Below are 8,257 nucleotides of genomic sequence, written 5' to 3' on the forward strand. Positions count from 1 at the left end.
TAGCAACCTAAAGAGTGCTCCAGGTAGAAGAAAGAAAAGCAGTACTCACAAAGTCTTGGAACTCATGTGCTGTCCTCAATCTGGTCCTCTTTAAGTAAATGAAAGATTCTGGCTGAATTAGCAGGGAATGGTTGAGTCCAATACGCAAATGAAGATGCCAGTGGGCAAAATGGGTTGGTTCCTTTCAAAGTAACGGACACATGATCTGCTTTTCATGGTGAGGAGAGGATACAGTTCAGGCACAGCTCAGAAGTTCAGAAGTTCATGAAAAAACATGTTGGGTGGAACATGTATAAGACAAACTTTTTTATCGCTTCACAGATCCATTTTTTAGTTCTCTTAACATAAATGATTCCACCTTGGCAATTTTTATTCATACTACATGTATTTCAGTATATTTTAATCTCCTACATTTATAGATTTGGAGATAGTCTAGCCCATGTTGTTAATGGAAAAGTTCCTGTCCTAGTATAACTCACATTGTAGTCCCCTTGCATTTCACAATCTTTACCATCAGGAAAGATTTCTCCATTTTACCGAAGTGTAAATAGCAATTACATTGAGTTCACAGTTACTTCATTAGAAACTGCTCAATGTCCACATCTTAAGGATCTTTGCCTTTTTTGTTGTTATACTACTTGACAGGTAAATAAATGTTGGAATCTAAGAAGTGACTCTGTATTTAATCCATTCCTGTACCGCACCTGAAAGTTGTCAGTTTATTCTCTGGTTTTTCCATTGGATGTCAAGAATTGTACAATACCTACTGATACTTTCTGTGAAAAGAATAACTTCCAGTTAGATGCAGGAAAACACTCTTGAATTCTAGTCCCTTACATATAAATGATTGATTCAGGTAATGCATAATTCCTGACTCACTCTTTTTAAACAATTTTCTTGTTGCAGCTTTCTGAGGTTTATCCCATTGCCATTGTATGCACACACATATGCATGTATAATCTCACTGAGTGAGGCAGTAAGATAATCAGCCCAACATCATAATATAAGTGTGTAAGTAAACAGCATTCAGAGGTTGGTAAAACTGGACTCTATCTAGAGAAGCAGTGTGTCATGGTTCTCAAGATCCCTATTTCTCGATTCAAACTTCCTGGTTTTAAATTCTGGCTTTAAACATTTACTGGTTGCCTCAACTTGAGCAAATTACTCAAAGAATTTTTTCCCTCCCCTGGTTTCCAACATGAAAATAATAATCTTATTTTATTGATATGATTTATTTAATGATAATCTTACCTTATCAGTGTGTTATTAGGATTTAATGAGATNTATATATATATATTCCTTTTAGTTGCATATTCATTTGGAATAAATTATATATGAAATTTTCCACAAATTTTAATATTTTGAAGATTGTATTAACCATGTCATTAATTTTATTTATAGACACACACACACACACATGTGCACACACACACTCACTGAAAATATATACATGGAGATCGCTCTGCATATAAAGATAATTTTCTTTAGAAAATGTTTAGAAAAAAATATTCATTGAAAAAATTCAACACAATAATATTTTCCATCAAGAAATTTAAATTCTATCCAATTCAAAAAATGAGCTTGGAAATAAATTATTATTGTTGTTATTATTACCATTATTATTATTTTAATTATTAAATAAAATTGAGTAGTGGAAAGAATGTGAGATTCAGAACCTGCGAGTTAGGTGTGAATCCACACCCTGTCATGAATATTTTCTATGGTATTGAACAAGTTGCCTACCGTCTCTGAGATTCAAATACTTCATCAATCAAAAATTATTAAACCATATAGCATTCAAGGTTGTTATGAAAATTGAATATGTTTTTAGATTTTCAGACATACATCATTAAATTATTGTGCAATTTTTCCCCAATTAGTGGGAGTACCCATAAAAAAATATTGCCTATAAAAATAAAAATCAGTAGCCACATAAGCTTAGAAGAACATAACCTTGAAATTCATCGTTTTTCAGCTTTCTTCCATAAAACTATTTGACACATATCTCAAAGATGAACATCTTGTTTGTTATAAGTACTTATTTTCATGAGACATGAAAAAAGGTAGTCAACGGATGATTTAGTATATTTTCTTCGCACAGTATCATGGCCTATGCTACAAGGAAAACTTAGAAAAAAATTACTACATCACACCTTGAATTTGTCCTCGTACATGCCTCATAACAAGAAGCACTTGCTGTTTGGCACTAATTCTCAAAATGGTCATTCTGGGAGTCTTAAATCTAACAGAAATTCAATGTCCTGCCCTAGTGAATAAGGAACTTAATCGTTGATAAATGAAGACCTGGCACAATCTTCACTTTTTATTTTTAATCCATTGCTACAACTGTGGTCTAAAATTTCTTAACTTATAAATAGAAATAAACTAGGTAGTTGTCTGTCCTAAGTCAAATAAGACTATTCTAAACTATTCAATATTTTTATATATGTTTAATATTTCCTTACAATTCAATATTTACTACAGAGCTATGTTTTCCATCATTGCCTATTTCCCTTGCCTTACTGATTTCTATATTAATCTTCCAAAAAGAACAAAATAAGATGTTTGTTTTCCTCCAAATTTTCTTTGCCTCCATTGTCCCAAACATCAGTGACAAAGCAAACCAAACAAAAATATTCCACATACTCAGTTGATCATGCCATAACACCAGTCATCATTCTTATCTTGTCTTTTAATCTCACGCACCAAAAAAAATAAGAATATCAATTCTAACTCAAAACATGTCTTGATTTAGCTAACCCCTTTTTTTTATTCTTTTCTTTTTTTTTTTATGCTACCTACTTCTAAGGAACCAACATGCCTCTTGAACTATTTTCTTGGCCATCCCATTTCTAATTTTGCCTATAATTCACTTTCCACAAGCAGTTGGAGTCCCTTTTAAAATGGCAAAGTTAAGTATGTACCTGTCCTACTTAATAGCCATTTATAGATTTCTATTGCTCTTAGAACACTTCCCAACCATCTTGATCCTTTATGTGAACAATGTCTGCAGTGACTATTGCCATTCCAATTTTCCCCTTGCCTAGCTCTCACTTGATCAATAGCCTCCAGTATTATTAGCCTTCTTTTATTTCATTCAGTAAACCAATTTTCTTTTCCCCTCCTCCTCCTTCTTTATGATTATTATTACTGCTATTATTATTATTTTGGCTAAGTCATTTGCCTGTCTGTTTTCTCTTTCTGAAATCCGATGCTGTACCCCAACTCTTCACCAGCCTTATCTCAACACAGTCATCATCTATCATCATAAAAATTGAGGAGTCGGGCTTCTGGTTAACAAACTGATTTTTCAGGTCTGATTACTGTCATTACTGAGGCTTTTCCTGACAGTCCTCATCAGAAACTGTCCTCCTCACACCAGAGCTTCAGTCAAGCGCTCAAACCCCCCTGGCAGGTCATACTCTTTCACATATTTGCCTTCCTAGCCCAGGTGCCTTCATTGCTAGGTCTTTATATCTGAGTCCTCAGGCAGAAGTCCTCTCCAGGCACCTTTACTGAGGCCCTCTTATGGAAGGACAAGGGGCAGACCTTACAGATAATTTTCCTGACTCACTCAGTGCCCAGCCCTTTTCTACTCCTAGCTCTCCCCTCACCCTTCTGGCAAAACAATGGCCCACAAAGCTGCCTGAACTTTGGTTCTGAGCTCTCTCCACAGTGAGAAGACTCCCATACCTTCACTGACCAACTGAGCCTCAACCCGTGCATGGATCCGTAGAGGAAAATGCAAAAAGGAGAATCAGTAATTTCTCTAGTTTTAGTATCCTCTTTTCACTGTCATGGTAAGAGTTAAGAAAGACTTAACACTTTGATGTTGTGCTTGTTGCTTTAATTGGCTACTGTGGCACTGGGAAGCTCAGCACTCTTTGGTGAAATGTCTGCTCATAACTTTCTCAACTTTTAATTAAATTATTTGTTTGTTTGTTTAACTGATGAGTTTTAGATTGAAATTCATTTTTTCCCTATTGATGTGCAATTGCTCCAGAACCACTTACTAGAAAAGTTATCTTTCCTCTGTTGAATTACCATGAAAAAGTAGATCTAAACTTAAGAAGAGATAACTCTTTCTCTCTAAATTTGAGGCGAGAAGAAGGAAAATGCCCTGGTATCTCACCTATAGGCTTATGCAGAATTGAGCCTTTATCTGAACACTTGAATGTCCATGTGTCCACCTTCCACGGGAAGGCGAAGGGAACCCCTCAGAGTTATCTGTAGACAGTTAGGCTGCTTATTGTGAGTGATTGTGCAGCTGGCAGGGAAACAACTGCTGACGACTGTGGATAAGTCCACAGTGAGAAGCTCACGCTTGGTGTCAGCTTAGAAAACTAGGAGTCAAGAAATGGCTAACTGGAGTAAACACTGCATAAAAGAACTCCAAATCCCTACTTCACCCAGAGTAATTAATTATCTTACCACATAGATTCCAATTGTAGTGCAGATTTACAAAGCAAAGTTATAGCAGAAGTGTGTGTGTGTGTGTGTGTGTGTGTGTGTGTTTCTTTTTTAGGGTGAATAAGTAAGTATACACAAGGACTATAGCAGCATAGTTAAATCTCCCTCTGTTGTAACAATACGTATATTATGAAAATAGGAAAAGAGACTGTTTGCTTTCACATGGGTCCCTAGCACCTATAACAATGGTGTATATTCAGTGTGTTCTGAAAAATTATAATAAATAGCACATTTAGGAAGAAACATACTTCTCTTTTGCTTTTCTTATAGTATGCTTTGTGGCAATGTAATAAGACGCTGGATTAACTATCACACTAGATTAATTTTTCTTAAAGACATTGCAGGGTCTCTGAATTTTTCTATTTCAGTCCACATTGCATAAACTTTCAGAGCAGAATTATGTTTTTGCTTTTAATTTTAAGATTAAATGTATAAACTTAAAATTATCATCATAATGCTCTATTTTACATGACCATAATTAGTCATAAGCAATAGTAGAAAAGTTGTTGTTTTTCTAGATTTCCAATTCCCTCAAGGATGTTACTTAAAGCTTGACTTTCAGAATTTTCATTTTATATATATATATATATATATATATATATATATATATATATATATATATATATATATATATNCCCTTTTTTCCTCTCTCTCTCTTACAGTGTTTGTGGACACATTGAGATTGTGGCTGGCTGAACGTCAGGCAGAGGGTTCCCACCAGGAACTCAATTTACCCATACATTGATCTTCTACTCTCCAGATACCAGAAATGTGAGAAATCAATGACTGTTGTTCAAGATATCTGATTTATGGTATTTTGTTATAACAATGTGACCTAAGACCATTTTCTTTTCTGCTCTATCCCTTTAAACCCAATGGCACTCCATTTTCATAAGCTTTCTGCATTTATATGATAATGTCCCTTATTTTTAAAAGGCAGTTGTGTTTGTTGAAGGTGCCAAACTCTCATTTACATCTTTTTACTGAAGCTTTACTAGCTATTGCAATGGTCTCCCTTTCTGTTGCTATTGACGCTCATATTTTTACTGAATTTCCTAAAGCTGAATCCTTGCCTCGCACTTTGGAGACTTTCTAAAGGTTCTTATTTATCATTTGAAAGAACACATCTTATGCCTTAAACCTCATCCTTTCTTTAAGATACTATGGGTAAACTGAGACTGGCCTTTTAAAGTTATGATATTTTAGAATATTATCAATAAAAATTAAATATTTGTATTTTCATCTATAAAGTAATCAAAATTGTGACTCTAAAATATGTCCAATATACTTTTAATCCAAAATATATAGTTTTGTTCTTTCTTATACCACATGAAATTTTATAAATAAAAAGTACTAAATCAAAACTAAACTGAAAATTAAATTCATAGAGGATATTTAATATATAATTTGAAATTGATAACATCATCAAAGAAGTTGTGCTCTAATATAGATCTTCCACTTTTCAAATAAATTATACTCTGGAAGAAAATTATTAGGTCACTTTGTAATCAACATATTATGAATGTATGAGGTAATTGCACAGAAAAATAGACTATAACTGATGAATATCTATGTTTTATTTTAATTATTTCCTAAGAATTGCTAATTATATTGGGTTTGCTTAAGTCTTGCATTTCATTTTTAAATTTTGCAAATTATCTTTTTTGTTTCCTAAATGGAGACCATCTGAGCAGCAGTTTAGTTCCATCTTCTGCCAATCAATCAGTTATGCATTTCATAAAATGACTGAAAGGATACTGCACATATGACATAAAAATCAGACTTGGGGGCCTGGGAGTGCAGATAAATAATGAAATAAATGTAATGGGGGGATGGTATGTCAAGGTTACTTTGTGAATGGCAGCTGTGATAAATCAAGGCAGCTTACTCATTTATTGTGAAACATACTACTCCCTGACTTATTCATTTAAGAACTATTTAACTTAAATTATATGGCTAGTTTTAAGTAAAGTATTTCTATAGTATAATTTTGAGACCTTATGTATAATTTATTAATATTTAAATATTATATTTTGTTAAGTACTAAATGCTTTCCAAAATTCTAATATATTCTTGATAAAAAGATAACATTATTCTAAGAACAAAATGGAACCCCAATAATATAAATACCTGCTTTATAAGAGTTATTGAATAAAAATAAGCAATAAATATAAACACATGATTCCAGCTTTTATTATTATTGTCCATATGGAAATCTAATTGGACTTATCCATTTGGTCATCCTTTATGGTTGATTTGTAGCAACTCTTTTACTTTATGTCAGTCTCACACAATTGATATTAAGTCTTACCAAATTTAGTTATTGAACTCAAGTGGTATGTGAGAAATAGAAACATTTATGTGTGTTCTTTGATTTTTGTTATATGTTGGGGGCCTAATTAACATTACTGAACAATTATATATATATATATATATATATATATATATATATATATATATANTTTTTAACAGTATTCAGCAAAGACCTCACAATATGGTGTGATCTAGTTTATAAGGTACTTGAAGATAACTATGTGACTGTGTCTGTGACGGATGTGTGGGACAAAGTGACTACAAAAGTTTTTGCCAGGCTACTTTCCACTCAGTGCCTTTCCACTCAAGCTCTAATCCTGAGACCCGTTAGCTGCTCCAGAAATCTTTGAGTTCCAAGTTGGACATGAGGAACTTACTTCACATTAGCCACTAAAATGTCTCATCTTTTCAGCTTCAGCCTTTAACATCTCCTCAGCTTCTCTCGAAAGCCCTTTCTCTTAAGCTTCTGCTTCTCTCAGCCTATTTTCTTCTACATGACTTAAAATATGACTTTCCTGATTTTAAAGAGAAATACATTGCCATAACATCTTTCATATAGAATTTAACAAAGCTTGCAGTATGTGTAAAAACTTCTGAGGAATTTTCCATTAAATAAACTCAGTATATAATCAATTATGATTCACCCCCTCCTTTTGTGCCTCCCTGGTTCATATTTGCATGTAACAGGGGTCCTATAAATTATTGTTAATAACCCTACTAGTTCTTTTAAAATTTGTTTTATATCACCTTGCAGTATGTGAAGCATTTTCACACAAAACCCCCGGTTTCTCATGAAATTCATCTGAGTTTGTAGGAGCACGGATTATTGATAACTAGTTTTACAAATTAGGCAATATTAAGACTCAGATTTATTGGGTTACCTGAATTCTCAGTACTGATATAAATAATAAATACACAATTCTATTTCTTAATTAAATCCCTTTATCATGGATATAATTAAAAAGCAAATGCATGCTAAGCAGTGGCATGGTTCCTAACACATGTGTTAATTTTATACTGACTTAGATTATATATTCACTACCATTACTATTACTATTTTCCCATTCCTGTAAAATGCAAACATTTTCTTGCATGATGTTTATACATGCCAGAACACTATACCACCATTTCCTACTTTATAATATCAACTGCTTATGAAGAGGGAGTCGTATCCTATCACATCAGAATCTCTGTATATCATGAGTAACCATAAATAATTACTGAATCAAGTACTTAATATATACCAGGGATTCTATTGCTATGATTTTCTAGCTAGATTTCAAAAATGTGTTAAATTGCAAAAAACAAAAACAAACAAACAAGCAAAAANAAAAAAAAAAAATTAAGTGGCAGAAAAAGCCCAGCAGCACCTCTGTCACCCATGGCCGTTCTTCCTTTTGTCTTCCTTAACGAAGAGGCGGGGCACACCCTAGGTGACACCGGAGCTCATCGGAGCTTGGCTGCTGGAGGGTGA

The sequence above is a fragment of the Hipposideros armiger genome, unplaced genomic scaffold (assembly GCF_001890085.2).
Source record: "Hipposideros armiger isolate ML-2016 unplaced genomic scaffold, ASM189008v1 scaffold_654, whole genome shotgun sequence".
In the NCBI taxonomy this organism is placed as follows: domain Eukaryota; kingdom Metazoa; phylum Chordata; class Mammalia; order Chiroptera; family Hipposideridae; genus Hipposideros; species Hipposideros armiger.